General features: G+C 35.9%; 1 protein-coding gene across 2 annotated transcripts in view; it reads right to left on the bottom strand.

The window, feature by feature from the left end:
- TMEM182 (transmembrane protein 182) overlaps window positions 1-17,500 on the bottom strand; it is a 271,618-nt gene that overhangs the window by 167,512 nt on the left and 86,606 nt on the right. The gene's annotated exons all lie outside the window — the stretch shown is intronic.

Below are 17,500 nucleotides of genomic sequence, written 5' to 3'. Positions count from 1 at the left end.
TCTGATACAATAATAGTGCTCTTTAATTCTTTTACTAAGTGGTTGTGTGGACATACTTACATAAAATTCATTGCACACAGAACAAACAGCAAGATAGACTATGCCACTAGTATTGCAGTTGTATACACCAACAATGGAAAGTGTCCTGTTCAAACAGGGTAAATCAATATAGGGTCCCTCTAAAATAAAACGACATGAAGAACAAAAAACACATTTATACATCCCCTTACAGCATCTGCTGTTGTCAGGGGTACTTTTATATATGGAGTCAACAGTCATTTTTTTATATACAAAATTAGGTCCATCACCTACAACTTGTATTAATTCACTATTTCCACATAAGATGTTCCAGTTTCTGGTAATAATAGATCTGATGTTAAATGCATCAACAGACATATCCAAAATACAGGAAGTACCAAAAGTATTTGTGCTAGTGTTGTTAGAACATGAGTTGTTAACACCTGTGACTCCATGTGGCTTATTTGTAATAGTAGTAAAACCATTTTTCAAAATCGGTGGAAAATCAGTAGCCCTTCTTGTTTTAATTTCATTAGCTACTTTGCCAAGTAAATCTGAGGGGTAACCTCTAACCAAAAACATATTCTGTATAAAGCTGACTTCTGATTCAAAATTAGCTTCTTCAGAAATCATTTGTGAAGCACGAATAAACTAACCTTTCGGTATGTTATTTTTCATAAAAGCAGGATGGTTGCTCAAATAATGCAAATAACTGTTAACAAAAGTCTCCTTTCTATGTATTCCACTTGTGAAACAGTTATTAGACGTATCCCAAGTCAGGGTGACATCCAAAAAATGCACTGGTAGCCCAACATTCCCCAATACAAATTAAAAAAAATCACTGGAATTATTAATACTATCACAAAAAGAATGAACCTGGTCTGTGCCACCTTCCAGGATAAAAAACATATCATCCACATATCTGCCATAAAAAAAATACATGATATTGTTCCATAATAGGTCTGAGAACTCTATGCTCCCACCACCCAGAACTAGATTGCTGAAAGCCAGGGCTGCAGCGGACCCCATGGCTACCCCTCTTAGCTGCTTGTAAATTTTCTTGTTAAATAGAAAATAATTGTTATTAAGCACTAGTTCTATTAAGGTGCGTAAAACAAATATGCTATCAGAATGAAAGTGGGCTACATTTCCCAAGAACTGTCTAACAAAATCAACCCCTTGGTCATAGGGGATACTCATAAACAATGATTGGACATCCACTGTAAACAAAATGTTCTTCTTAGAATCAAAAGAATATACAGAACTAAAAGTCCTAATCAAATCCAAAAAATGCCATCAGTCCTTAATAAATGAACCTAATTTCAGGACTAGTGGATTTAACATATAGTCAACTACTAAAGAAATACCTTATGCCACTGAATTAGGTGAAGATACTATGGGTCTAAAGGGGGGTTTTCAAGATTTTTGTGAATTATGGGGATACCAAACATGGTCCCCAAAAGTGGATGTTCAACTAACAAAATCATACGTCATTAATAATATACCCATTATACTGTATGCCTTAAAAAACAGCTGTTGACTAACTAATGAATATTCAGTCTCAGTACTTAGCATATTTTTCATAGAGTTGACATATTTATCTTGTTCAAGAATTACCAGCCCCCCCCCCTTATGGGCTTTCATAAATCGAAGGTGGCTTAAAGACCTCAGTTCTTTTAAGGCTGTTCTTTGAGCTCTAGTAAGATTATAAAACTTATAATCTACCTTAGTATGAACAAGTTGTCTGATGTCTTCAGTGCAACAATTTTCAAAAACACGTAAGGTGTTAGTTAAGGGAGGAGTAATGGTACTTGGTTTAGCAAACAGACATTTATTAAACTCCATACTAGAAAAAACATAACTTAAATTTAGTTTACTACAAAACATTTTTAAATTCAACAATGTCTGTCCTAAATTCATTCTTTTGCTAGGCACAAAGTTAAAACCAAGCCCTAAAATAAATAACTGATCAGAAGTAGACGAATAACAAGACAAATTATAATTTTTTTCATTCAAAACGTCAGTATTAGAATGTTCCGTAAAAGCCGCTACTTTTTCTTGTTGCTTGTGGAAGTCTTTCTTGTTGACACATCACCCGTCTCGTTCTGACATAAAACAGGTCTCTTCTCTAAAGGGCCTTGCCCTGTATTAACTGGAATGTGACCAGAACCATTAATTTCACCCTGCTCATCACCAGAAGTATCAGACATATCATTCATATCTAATACATTCTCAGCAGGAACACCACCAGCCGATTCACTTGTGGAACAGTCAGAAGTCAAACCAGAAGTGACATCACCACCTGTCTTAATAACTTCACTAAAGGAAGTAGGAAGACCAGAAGCTCCTTGGTTTCTATAGCGACCCCTAAGTTGGTTCTGTGTCTTAAAGAAGCCAATAGCCTTTTTAACATCAGAGAAATGGGAAAAAGCAGTATTGTTGGAATATGCATCAATGTCCCGTTGTAACTTCTTTAACTTTCTCTGTATTAAACCCTGCTCAAATTTTTTAGTTCAACAAAATATTTACCTCACACTGATAAGCTTCTCCACAATCTCCTGAAAAAGGCATTGTTCTGATGGAAATGATCTTTATCCTCACCTTGTTATACTTTTTAAATCGATCATCTCATGCCCTGTCTCCAGTTTTCAGTCTGCCCCTTAGCAGCTATTCCTTTACAGACCTGTAGAGAGTGACCATTGGTATCTTCTTTTGCAGAGCATGCTTTCACTCCTTCATTCCCAACTTCAGCCATATCTGCTTTCATCCTGCACTTTTTAACATCTTAGAAATTTATTGCAGATCATTTATGTGATCACTGGATGAAGTATATTCTGCAAGACCATCTTAGGGCAAGTTCTTGTAAAAGCACTGGTCTCCTTACCCTCACTAATCAATTCTATAAAACATGGATTAGCACATGCTGGCAAGTCACCAAGAGAGATACTAAAGGATTTAATTGTGTTGCTCACAAAATGTAAGTTTCTGATCTCTACCCTCCAACTCTTTGGAGTTGACATAACCGCTGCTAATTGTTTTGACAACTGCATCCATAGCTGAGCAATTAAAGAGCCTGTTATCTGCATTATCCTCACTTTCTTCCTCTGTTTTGTAATAAGTGTCCATACCTGATACATCCTAGCTTATTCTTTTTATCAGCTATTTTATTTATGACCTCACAGTTTTCAACGCCATCCTTTTGCTAATGACAGCAGTCCTTTAATATCACCAAACAGGATATCCTACATGCATCCCATGTCTCTCTGCAAGACATCTTCATAGCTGCCCATTAAAACCTAAGCCTATGGACTGAAACTCCTTCCAAATTTAAATACCTCTAGCGATTATCTGCTGAAGACTTTATATTCAGACAATATCTATCCTTTTAATAACTTGGCATATGACAAGACCCTGGTGTATCACTACACCATTTTGTAGTTCACCGTCATGCTGTAATTATCCACAAATACATGTAGATTATGGCACTACAGATGCAGCCTTTCTCGGGGCCTGATCAGTTACTAACAAATGTTCATTCTCCTGCTAGAGCACTGTCTATCCATTCATATCTCTTCTTCTACTAATAACACTCTATCTGAAAACCCCAATTAAATCGATCTGTGTTCTAGTCTTCTTTTCTCTTCCTTTGAAGTGCATTCTCGGTATTTCACATAGAAAACTGACCAGCTCTTCTCATTAGTTCACACAGGTCTCTTTCTGTGCATTGTCTGACATAAGCCACTGAACCTTCATCACTGAATACTGTCTCACACACTCCCCACTTTCATTATTCTCCTTGTAAACTTCAGTGTAATTCTATATCGGTATGTATGCTTTCTGACCCAAACACAACCTCACTCATATCATAGATACAGTGATTAATCTGTTTTATCCCTGTATTAAGATAGTAACTCTCTCAAAAGTCAGAGTGGAAATGCTTTTTATGATCATTATCACCACCACTACCATCATCATCACACTTTTTCCATGCTCTTACATTTGAATCAATAGGCACCACAGCAAGTTGCATTATGGGACATTGCTTTGTATATCTGCCAGCAGCCCCTCATGGAAGGTTTGCTAAATTATATTTTCTACATGTAGGGTGCTACAATTTTTTTAAAACTTTTGCCTAATCTTATCTGAAAAGAGTCTGATATTAATCCTTTCTTTCATCCTGTCAGCATAAGAAAACACTGAAAAACCTCATTAGAAAATAAAGCTATGAATACAAGCCCTGTAACAATATAAACACTGTGTTTGAATTCACAGTGTAGAAATAAAAAAGCATAAGCAACATTATGGCTCAGAAAGTAAACCTCCATCACCATTTACTGTATAAAGCAGAGCTGTGTATCCTTGCCGCAAACAGCTCACCACATGGCCACCATGCTTATGGTTCAGCTCTAAGTGTGGTGTACTAGTACCTGAAAATATTACTGTGTAGCTCCACTCAGCTGCCTAGCACAAAAAAACACAGACTACTCATTCCTTTGCAGTGTATCACAGCATTACCTGTACAAGCAGTCAGCTGATGACTGTCAAAAGTAATGCACACTACTTTATGTTGACTTTAAAAGTACTGTACAGCACTAACCTGATTCTCCTAATGGTGAGGTTAGGGATAAACAGACATGTTCCTTGTTTCATAGGACATCTCTGCATGTTTCAGGTGGGTGCTGTGATATAATGAGGACAAGCTACACATGCATTTATAACTAGCACTGTGGGAAAGAAGGGGAATCCCTGACTTGTTTGCCAATTTGTTCATTTTTTGATATTGTAGGATTGTAGGCAGGCTGATCCATGGTGGGCTATTTTAACTATGACTGAAGTCCCAAGACAAAACTGGCATGTCTGTTGGTAGGAAAATTCACAGACCCAAATCGTATAAAATTGCAAGAACTCTATGTGTATAAGTGCTGATAGAAAATATGAGTAAACACAAAAAAAAAGTTATGTTGCATCAGGAGTTAGAATGTATAAGTACATTTAAAATATGCAAAATGTTTACCACTCTGTCAGAGTCAGTATCAAAAGTATAACCTAAAAATAAATAAAAGTATTAAGTATCATCATGTAGAATTACTAAAGTATACACTGATATATTAGGGAATGAAGCTAGCCAGGTTATGTAATAAAATCATGTACGGGTCTTGCTTTTAGACAAAGGTAGCGTTCATTTGGGAAATTAAAATGCAAAGCAGAGTTCTTCAGTTCAGAAAGAGAGGTGTCTTAGATAACTGAACTATTGTTGCCACAAAACTCTGTCTTCTCTTGGTTTAATTTCTACAGATCCTTTAGGTTTCTAATACCATGACAGGAATGAACCCCATTCCTAAGTCAGAGTATGATTTAAGTTTATGAAATTAGTACTGTTTCAATCTTTGATGTTTGCCAAAACTGCTCTTTGCAGCAACACAATGTGCCCAGAATCAACTCCTTCAGTAATTTGTGAGGAGTTACACGTACTGGTAGCATACATAAATAAAACTGTAAATTCTTTTTTATGAGACCCATTGCTCCTACTACTATTGTAACTGTCTGGGCATTTTTCTTCCACATTGATCTCATTTCTGCCTACAAATCCTGATATTTTATAACTTTGTGATCCACTGTAATAACTGGCTGTAGCAATTTCAGTGATTAATGCTACTTTTGTCTTCTTTCCATGGACTACTGTATCTGGTTTCTCACATCTATTTTCTGAACTGCTGGTAATGGGTGATCCCGTGTGATACAAACTTCATCATTCTCTATAATGCTTTGTGGATCATGATCCAATGCTTCTCAGCCAAGGGTGTAGCAAGCAAATTCCACTTTGTAGTCACAAGCTCTTAGTACTACCCCTCCTGGACACCTATCACTTAAAAATGGACACATCTCTCAAAATGCTGGCCCTCAAGTGCTTAATAAATGTAAGTATTATTTTCAGGTGTTCCTCCTAAATCTATTAAAGATTTTTTTTTTAGATTAGCAATATTGCATTTGTTGTCAGACACATCCATTTAGACAGTTGTAGACATAATATGACCTAAAAATACACCATATTGATGTGATGCTCATAAAAAATATACTCATTGGAGTATAAAGAGTACTCCTGATTACTTCCTTGTTCTTAACTATTTCAGTGCTGTAATGTTTGTACAATCCCCAGTGCAACAGTCTTCCTACATTATTATACCTTTCTGCATACAGTCCCTCTGCCATTGGTGTATCACACCCAGCAACAAGATGTGTTACTGTTTCCAGTTCTGTTTTATAGAAACTGGGCTTTGCAAACCAATTGTGTAGTCCACTATCTTAAGCCACCAAAACTGACCTCTCATCTTTTGGTCTAAGTTCATCTCTCCTTAAACATTGCTGAGTTAAATCCTGATCAACATGAGGTTGTTCCGGGATATGTCAATACCTGGCACTACATTTATGGCTTTTCTACATTTCATGTCTTCTCATCTTATCCTTCAACTTATATTCTTTCTTTTGGTTTTTGCACATCCAGTTGCTGTCTCATTTTTGTCTACTTCTGGTTTGATTTCCATTCCTACGTGGCACCTGAATTATTCTACTAAACTGAACAGAGAGGTCATCTTTAGCTTCTTTTTCTCATGTTTTAAAACTTTCACTATGTTTGGATCTGATGAGGTCAACAGATATGTATGCAGTCCAATGATCACAGATCTATACATATAATCATTTTTAAGCAGGCACATACCTCCTTCAGAATGAGGGCTATATAATCTTGATATAAAATATTTATTTTATTTTACATTTGTTGACTGGGCTAGTCCAACTGGATACATGTCCATTTTCAGTGGAGGCCCGGGGAGAAAAGCTCTAGTTACAAAGCATAATAAAAATATACAAAAACATTCTATAATATTTAGATTTTACAGTTGTAGAAATAGACATTTTAAAAACACTATTGTGAGTCAATGCAAGGAAAACACAAATAGGCAATGACATTTGTATAGAGTAATAGTTCTAGAGTTATCAAAAATAAGAATAAGACAGAAACAAAAGGTTAATAGGATTATAGATCAAAAGTAATTCTCAGGGAAGAGAGTGCAAAGACTAAGGAGAAGGGTTAGTTATAATGAAATGATGAGAAGTAGAGATTTATGGTAGAAAATAAAATTTTGTTAGTGTCAGGTAGTAAGTAAAAGAAAATGATTAGTCAGGGTTGTTACAAGAGCATAACCAGTGATTGGAGAGAAAAAGTTTTAATTTGGTTTTAAATAGTGGGAGAGAGGTGAGGGTTGTCAGGTCATTTGGTAGTTGATTCCATATTTTACCCACTGTGTTTGAAAATAAAGATTTACCTGCTAAGTTATTTGAGAAGGAAGTGTGTATCAACATTTTGTTGGCAGAGCGCAGATTCTTCAAATTATTATAAGGTCTTATAAGGGTAGAGAGAATTGGGGTGTTATTAGGTTGGTGAATGGCTTTGTGGGTGATTATTAGTTGGTTAAATTGTAGTAGTAGTGGTAATTCAAGCCATCCTAGCTGTTTTAGATTCTGACAGTGGTGGGTCCTATAAGGGGAGTTGGTCGCAAATCTAGCAATATTACTGTATGATCTAGTCAGGTTGTTAAGATTATGTTTAGAAAGATTGGTATATATGGGGGAAGCATATAACAGGGTAGAGATTAAGTGAGTTCTGGCTATTGTGGTTCTAGTTGTTGGTGCCAGGAAGGGTTTAATGCGGTAGAGGGAACCAAGTTTTTTATTAGTAGATTTAATTGTAGAATTTATGTGATAATCAAACTTAAGTTGATTGTCAATAGTAATTCCTAGTAGTTTGGTAGTGGGGTCTGGAGAGATAACGGTACCATCTTCAGATGTAAGTGTGAAATGGAGAGGGGGCGATAGGTGAGATGGGTTGAAGAGCAGCAATTTAGTTTTTTTAGGGTTAAGGAGAAGACAGTGGTAAGAGAACCATTTTTCTATAGTAGAGAAGGCTTTTTGTGTGTGAGAATGAAGATCAGTTTGAGATGAGGCAGAACAAATGATAGTGGAGTCATCAGCATATTGGATACAGGTAGACTGTGGAATGGAGAGATGAAGGTCATTTATGAAGATGGAAAACAGTAGTGGACCTAAAATAGAGCCTTGTGGGACACCTAGAGAGGTAGGAAGAAGGTCAGAAAGATGGTTTTGCCAGAGAACAGCTTGTTTTCGGTTGTCCAGATAGGATGTGAACCAGTTCATGGCAGGATGGTCGAAGGAGAGGGACTTCAGTAGGTGGAGGAGAAGTTGATGATTAACCATGTCGAAGGCTTTAGATAGGTCTACAAAGAAAGCAGATGATAAAGTATTATTGTTACGATTATTGTTGATACAGTTAGAGAAGGATAGTAAGGCTGTGGTGGTACTATGAAATGGCCGAAAACCATGTTGACAGTTAGCTAGGAGCTGATGGTGGAGTAGGTGGGTAATAAGTTGTTTATGGATACATTTCTCCATAATTTTAGCAAAATAATTTTATACATCATTTGATAAGTGTGAAGCATTTGTCTTGTTTTTCTGTCCAACTAATCCAATACTCTTGGGGCCAGTCAATCACACCAAAAACTGTAAGTTAAAACACAAATAACAGATTGGTTCATAGCTTGGGCATTATTCCTAGATGACAGGGCTGTTTTCATTATTAGTTTTAGTCTTCTGAAGTATTCCTTACTGAGTTTTATTCACATTTTTATGTTCTATTGCCAATCCTTCATCAATTCCCAAATATTTATACACTTCTTCCTGGCACACCTGTCAACTGTATCCCGTTTTTCATAAAATTGTGTTTCTCTGGTAAATTAGTGGCAAATCATTAAATATTGAAGTAGAAAATAAAGACAGACTTTTGAGTTTTAGACTTCATACCCTTCAGAAAATCCATGTTAATGCAAAATGTTATTCTATCAACTTTCTAAGTTTATAAGAGCAATATTTAAAATGTGTCCCTATTTTTGCGCCTTTGTCCCACTTTTATTTATGGGTTTGTCCAGATTTCGCTGTCTGACAGGTTGAGAGGTATGCTTCTTGCCAAGTTCCTTTAGACCACACTCCTGTCCTACACTGATATTTTCTTGGTACTGCAATTTTCCTGCTTTAAATGCTGCTTTATCGCATTTATGAAAATCAAATCTTTATTATCTGATAAAGTATTAACTACTTGCAGTTGTGCTTTCAACTCCTCATCTGATGAACTATACAGTTTTAAGTCATCTGCAAAGTGAAGATGAGAAGTCTTTTACATTTGGAGGGTTTTCTGAGTAACAAATTGTAACCATGACCCAATCTATTTAACAGTTTAATGGGTTAAGGGCAAGACAAAAGAGCAGTGATGACAGAGTCACCCTGGAATATCCCCCTTTGAATTTTTTCCCCTGGGATAACAATTTGTCCTTTGTCATGACTTAGCTGCAAAGTGGTTTACCATTGTTTCAGGGTCACTGTAATGTAATTGATCAATGTAGGATATATTTTATATATTTGTAAGCATTCTTTTACCCATTAATGTGGGGTGCTGTCAAATGCTTTTTTGTAAACTACCCATGCCATACATAGAATCTTCCCTTTTTACAATTCTCCATTATGACATTATTTAGCAAAAAATATATATATATATATATATCCTTTATGACTTTGTTTTGTTATCCTTTTGTTCTATTGCCATGATTGAGTTTTTTTTCTATACAGCTATAAACTCTGTCAGCATCAATTCTAGTATATAGTTTGTACATCATCAGAAAACAAGTTATTAGGGTATAGAATAGCTTACAGTTTTAATGTTAAGGAAGGATACTATTTTACCTGTTAACCAGGCTGGTGTGGATGTGCATATAAATAGTTTGTTCTCAAGACTAAATCTTCATGTAAAGATGTTAGTACTTTTAGCCAGAAGTTAGCTACTACATCTGGGCCTGGAGTTTTCCATTTAGGAGCTTTTCTTAATTTTTCTTCAATTTTTTTGGCCATTACTTCATTCCATTTCATATCCTGAACATTTACACGTTTTACTGTTTCTTTTATTTATTCTATCCATTCAGCATATTTTTATATTCTACAGTGTCTTCATAAATATTTCTACAAAATGTGCCTATCTCTTCTTTTTTTGACAGTGTTTCTTTTCTTTTTGTTTTTTTTTTCATAATTCTCTGTAAAAACTTTTTGGGGTCATCAAGGAAGTGTTTATTTTATACTTTCCCTTTATATTTATCTGCATATGTTCGAAGTTTTTCCTCCCTGTGCTTGTATCTTTAGCTTATTATTTGCAATAGTGTAAGACAGAGCCTGGTCTATTCTGATAATGCACATTGCTTTTATTGTGTCTATCTAAGTATTTTTTGTTGATCTGTTCCCTTTTCTATACTCTTCTAACAGTGACACTTCTTGTGTTAATTGCTTTATAGTTTTTTTTGTTCTCTGCTTTCACAATGACATTTTATTTTTTCCCTTCCTTTCCCTTATTGCCCTGTATTTTTGTGGTAAGACTTTATCTGTTATTAATTTTGCTGCACAGTAATATATCCAAGCTACTTCTGTTATGTCACATGAATTTCTGTTAGTAGTCTTGATTACTGTCTTCATCTGTTTTATCAGACTTCTAATATTTTGGAAATTATTCACTTTCTGTCATCTGTTTCTTTCAAGAATCTTAATATGTCTACCATCTCTATTAAATCAAGTACCTCTTCCCTTAAATAATTTTCTTCTAATGTGAGGACACATTCTTTGCTCTCTGTTTTCTATGGACATTCTTCAGAAAATTCCAGTTCAGCTGCATACTGCATCACCCATTGCACTTTCAAATGGGCCTGTCACTCCACAACATTGACTGCATCAGAGCTGCCACTATTTGCTGTTCCGTCCCCTGCTGTGCAACTCCAACTGAACTTTTGTAATGGTTTCCTACTGAAGGTTTAAGAGCATCTTCATGTGTTTGTTAATTTGGAGACATTATTCCATCATGTTGTGATGGTTATCTGCATTGTATTTCCTATACTAAATCTTTATTTTGCAGATAATCTGTAATTTCAGTTTCTATTTCTTTAACTTTTTTAGTACTAATCCTCTTTTCTAATTTCCCCCTTTATTTTCTTATTTTTTTGCATTGTGAAGTCTTCCAGATCCAGATGCCTTTTCCTGTATTTCTCTTCAAATATCTTTGGTGCTGCTTCTTTGTATCAATTAGTTCTCCTTTGCATAAATATCAGGCCATATCAAATCTCACTTTCCTTCCCATGTCCTTCAGATGTCTCCCATCTCTTCTGTTTCTCCCGAATTTGGGGACTCATTGTTTCATTGTGCTGTGACATAACCTGTGTTAGACTTTCTATACTAAATCTTTCACTTTGCAGGTATTGCATAACTTCAGCTTCTATTTGTTTATCTTCTACTTTACTCATTTTCTGTTCTACATATGCCGTTTGTCATCTTATTTTTTTGTGTTGTGAAATTTTCTATATCTGGAAGTCTTTGCCTGCATTTCTCTTCAAATTTCTTTGTAGCTGCCTTTTTTAGTGATTCATTTGGCTTTTTCCTTTACATAAATACTGTACCATATCAGATCACATTTTCCTTCCTATGTCCATGTTTTTTTTTAATACCTTTCAAAAGTCTCTAGGTTTTTTTCTTTATATTTTTGCACTTCATCTGTTGCTTCTTTTTCTAAATGGCCCAAAGTTTCTTTGTCTATGTAATGTTTTTCATGGTTGTGTGTATTAATGAAAACAAATTTACTTATGAAGCGTTTGACAGTTTTTCTTCTGCAAGTATTTTTCATTATGCTAATGTTTTTCTTAATCTTTTTGAATATCTTCTGTCTGGAAATTCTGGGCTTCTTGCATAACAATAACTAAATAATTTCCTCCTTATCCTCAATAATCTACTGTATCAACTTTACAGCACTTATTTGAACTGTTGTTTTTTTTGGCTGGTCAGTTTTTTTGGCCGGTCAGTTTTTTTTGTGTGTTTTTTTGTGTATTACTACTTTCTTCTACAAAAGGGGGTGCAATATCATCCCCTAAGCCTGGAATAACCACACTGTAGAAATTTTTCCGGGTCATGAGGAGTCTACACTGTCATATTTTCCACTCTTGGCACCAGTTCACTTTTTTATCCTGGGACTTGTGTACTCAGTTTTTTTTTACCTCCCTCTGTTTGTGATGTATGCTATATAAAATACAGTCTACATATGAGTATCACCTTGGTGAGATTTTGTGAAATAAGGGTCCACCACATGTACCCACCAAGACCTGAAAGGATGAATTCAGTTCCAGCAATAATATTCTCCTTTTCTTGTTAATTTTGTCATTTTGACATTAGGATCCCAGGAAATAAAAATGCAAAGTGAATTTCTTCAGTTCAGAATGAGAGGTGCCCTAGATAACTGAACTACTGACACCACAAAGCTCTGTCTTCCCTTTTTTAATTTCTCCAAATCATTTGGGTTTTTAATACCATGACAGGAATTGACCCCATTCCTAAGACAAAGTATGATTAAAGTTCATGAAATTAGTATAGTTTAAGTCTTTGATGTCAGCCAGAAGTGCTCTTTGCAGCACCCACAATGTACCCAGTAATGACTCCTGAAATTCGCAGGGAGTGACATTTATCAGTAACATATCTAAATATGATTGTAGATTCTTTTTTATAAGACCCATTACTACTACTATTAGTTGGACTGTCTGGGTATCTTTCTTCTACATTGTTCTTGTTTTTGCCTGCAAATCCTGATATTTTATGACTTTGTGTCTCTCTGTACACAACACACTGTAGTCACTGGGTGTGGCAATTTCAAGGATCAATGCTACTTTTGTCTTCTTTTCATGGATCATTATATCCAGTTTTCTAGCACCTACCTTTTGAAATGCTGGTAATGAATGATCCCACGTGATGTAAACTTCATCATTTTCTATGATGCTTTGTGGCTCATGTTTCCAGTGTTTTTCAGACAATTCAATACCATAATGTCTGCACAATCCCCACTGCAACAGTCTTGCCACATTACTATACTTTTCAGTACACTGTCCTTCTGCCATTAGTATGTCACAACCAGCAACGAGGTGTGCAACTTGTTCCAGTTTGGTTTTATAAAACCTACATTTGTCTGTTTCTCCTATATGTTCACTGGACTTTGTAAACCAACTTGTATGCAGCCCACTATCTTGGGCCACCAATATTAACCTTTCATCTCACCTCTCCTTAACCATTCTTGCATTCATTACTGACCAACATTTGGTTCTTCTAGATGTTTTCTATACTTGCAACTATATTTATGCCTTTTCCACATTTCTTGCCTTCTCATCTAGTCCTTCCCCTTATATTCTTTCTTATGTTTTTTGGCACATTCAGTTGTTGCCTATTTTTTATCTACTTCTGATTTGATTCCTATTCCTGCTTGATGCCAATATGCTTCTACTAGATTAAGCAGAAAAGTTATCTTAGATTTGTTCTCCTCATGTTTCAAAACTTTCACTATATTTGGGTCTTGTGAGGTCAGCAGATATGTTTGGAGTCCTATGATTGCAGATCTATACATGTAACCAATTTCAAGGAGGCCCATCCCTCCTTCGGAACAAGGAACATATAATCTTGGTATGCACTGATTTTTATAAATCATTTGGTAAGCATGACACATCCTTCTTATTTTCCTATCTAATCTCTCCAACACATTTTGGGGCCAGTCACTCACTCCAAAACTGTAAGTTAGGGCAGGAAGAGCAAATTGGTTTATAGCTTGGATTTTGTTGCTAGATGTCAATGCTGTTTTCAGGATTAAAGTCTTCTAAAGTATTCCTTACTAAGTTTTATTCGCATTTGTTCATGTTTTATTGTTGATCCTACAACAATTCCCAAATATTTATACACACCCTCTTGCTCAAGTTCTTTTATATCACATTCTTGTCCCAACCTGATGTTTTCCTGGTGCTGCAGTTTTCCTGATTTAAAGGCTGCTTGTGCACATCTATCAAGACCAAATGACATTCTTATATCATCTGAAAAAGTTTTGACAACTTGCAGTTGTTCTTTCAGTTCCTCATCTAATGAATTATAAGAAAAGATGAAAAGTCTTTACACTTTGTTGCTTTCTAGGAGCCAAATTAAAGCCATGGCCTAAGCTGTTAAGTAGACAGCTTAATGGATTAAGGGCAAGGCAGAATAGCTGTGGTGATAGAGAGTCACCCTGGATTATCCTCCTTTGAATTTTTATTTCTGGGATAATAATTTGTCCTTTATCATGGCTTAAATGCAAGGTGGTCTGCCACTGTTTCATAGTCACTGTAATGTAGTCGATCAGCATAAGGTATATCTTATACATTTTTAAGCACCCTTTTATCCATGAATGTGGGATACTATCAAATGCTTTTTTATAGTCAATCCATACATACTTGCATTCTTCCCCTTTTTACAGTTCTCCACTATGACTTTATTTAACAACAAATGATCCTTTGCTCCATATGACTTTCTTTTATTGCCCTTTTGTTCTACTGCCATAATTAAGTTTTGTTTTAAATTAATATAAACTCTGTTGGCATCAATTCCAGTGTATAGTTTATACGTAGTCAGAAGGCAAGTTATTCATCTATAATTCTTAGAGTAGCTTGCAGGTTCACTCTTAAGTAGGAGCATTGTTATTCCTGTTGTTAGCCAGGTTGGTGTCTGTTCAGGGTGAACATATTTCTTATATATATTATATATATATATATATATATATATATATATATATAGTTCTTACTCGTGGCTAAATCTTAATGAAATTCCCATGTATAGTTTATATATCATCAGACGGCAAGTTACTGGTCTATAATTTTTAGACACTGTCTTCCAATGTGATATCAAAGATGCACACGTAGCCTAAATATTCCCCATATACTAGACTATAACCTATAGGACTGTAACTTTGATATATGGCTAACAGCCAAAGTAGGACAGGCAATTCACATACATGCCTTCAGATACTGTTAGTCTGAAAGTGTTGTTCACAAATATTTTAATGGGAGGTACACTACAGCACTGCAAGACATTTAAGCTTTTTTGACTGCTGACTATAATACATTTTCTTATTTTTATTCAAATGTATTTGGACAGCAAAGCTGATTTCAAGTCTGCTTGTACTGATAAGTGTCAGGCCACTGTCATGTTGTACAGTTAGCAGATCTAGGGCTGAGGTGAAAAGGGGATGCATGAAAGCAGATGAAGGGTCCAACTATATCCTTAGGTAGCAAAAGTTCAGAACTGCTGGGACAGGTGCAAGAGCACTGAATGACCAGCAAATGGTGTGAGCTCAGCATGCCCAAATCAGTTTTTAGTTTTCATGGATCATTGTATGAACAGTAGCCCAAAATAATGTGCTAATTCATTTACATATGATGATGACTTGCAGGCCAGATTAATTAACATTAGCAGAACCCTTGGTGACCACTGTGGAGGTCTATTATGACCGATAACAGAACTGGAGAGTATGCCATTAACATTACTCTGAAAGTGCATTATGTTGGACACCTATGAACCCACTAGTCACAAGGACATTGAGTCAATTACTTACTCTCAATGCCTTTGTCTTTATACTGTAAAGCAAACAAACAATGGTCATCCTGCAGGATCAGAACAATCTGTCAGACTTCATACCACAGCAAGAAGAAGATTAACATATTATGCATTCAAATCACTGGCACGTTTCAGTTACAGTGATGATTTAATCAGATACTAGAATGTGGTTAAAGATACACTCAAGGAAGAAGTACAACACAGATTTCATCACATTTGCTAATCTTTAAAGCTGTTGCTCAAATATTCTGCTAACAGTGTTATTGTTTTCTATTTATTTATTTAATACCATAATCTTCATTCAGGATATGATTTTACAGAAAGGCATATGAAATTCGAGACTGGTGATTCTTTTGCCAGAGGTTTCATGATCTAGCTTTACTCAGGTTAACAAATTCACAACTTAAGTGAGCAACATGTATCTATCGATGGATTTTATTTGGACTTCAGGAAATGACTTTGAAAATGCACCTTTTAAAGATTGGTGGGGAAAATAAGGGATCTGTGAGTGAGGGCCAATCTGGAGAAGGAGGTAGGAAACTGGCTATCTGACTGAATGCATGGGATGGCAGTTATAGGAGAAATATGTAGGATAAGTCAGTAAGCTTTGGGGTAGTACAAGGTTCAGTGCTGGGACTGGTTCTCAGCAATGTGTTTGTTCCATCACACTTCTTGCAATCACTTCAAGACTGCACTAAAAACTCATTTAAAAAGTCTCTTGTTATGCCCATGCACCAATCCCAACTAGTAACCATCCTTTTACCTTCCCTTCCTCTCCCCTCCCCTAGCCACCCTGCCTCACACTGTCTGATCATTGCATTCCTTCCTCTGCAGGCTCTGGCTCACCCTTTACCCTCACCTTCCCTCCTCACTCAATCTCTCAGACCTGTTGTAACATGCTTAACTAGCTCACTTCATCTCAACTCCAAATACATATCCAACGGACTTACACCTAGCTCCCTCTCACTACCATGTATACTACTCACTCAGTCTCCTCTCTTACTCCTCTATCTTCCCCTTCCATCACATTAGCCCTTCTAGCTTGTTCCACCTTTGTATGGAGCTTCTGCTTTATATCTGCTTGAGTTTAGTGCAATATTTGTATATAAGATTTAGGTATATGAGTTTAGAACAGTATCTAATTGAGCGTATTACTATCTGTATATACACCCTATGTTTATTCCTAGCCTTTAGCTAGATATTGGTATATCTGTTCATTACTATGTTTTATATTGTATGTATACCTAATGTTTGCTGCAGTATGTATTATTTGCTAGTGTATGTATATTCAATTGTTCTTCATGTACTCTGCTGCTCATTTGTTGTTCTGTAGAGCTTTTCTCCCCTGGCCTCCACTGAAAAAGGACCTGTGTCCAGTGGAATTTCCCGGTAAACAAATATAAATAAATAAATAAATTACACTGTAGTTGTAGAGAAAGATTAGCTTGTATGCGGATAGTAACAAAACTGCCATGGTGCTCACAGAATGAAATCTCAGTTTCTAGAGACACCGAACATAGTAGGCTTACAGGTGTCAGCTGAGACTTAATGTAAATTATGCAAGAATGGAGACCTTGGTGGTGGAGGCCATGGTAAACATACATTTCTAATAAAGTAGCACTGAGAATGGCAGAGGAAGAAAAGGACTTTGCTAACTTGCTATGCAGTGTGAAATGGCTTTGGAGAAGATCAGCAGAATCCTGGGGTGCAGAAGAGTGATAAAGAGATTCTAAAACTGTTAAGCACTTAGTAGTGCACATCTAGAGCTTTTCATACAGTTATATTTGCCACACACAGTAAACAAAGCCAACTGGTAGAAAGTCTGAAAACATTCAAAAAATGATAAAGGAACGGAGTCTGGGATATAGACAAAAAGTTGGGAATACATTCAGCAGAACAGACTGAGATATTATGTGACAGTACAGCATTTTAGGTG

This window comes from Protopterus annectens, chromosome 5.part0, assembly GCF_019279795.1.
Source record: "Protopterus annectens isolate FY-2018-M chromosome 5.part0, PAN1.0, whole genome shotgun sequence".
NCBI classification, from domain to species: domain Eukaryota; kingdom Metazoa; phylum Chordata; order Ceratodontiformes; family Protopteridae; genus Protopterus; species Protopterus annectens.
Note: the sequence above shows the minus strand (reverse complement) of the source record. Positions and strands in the feature narration are given on the sequence as shown.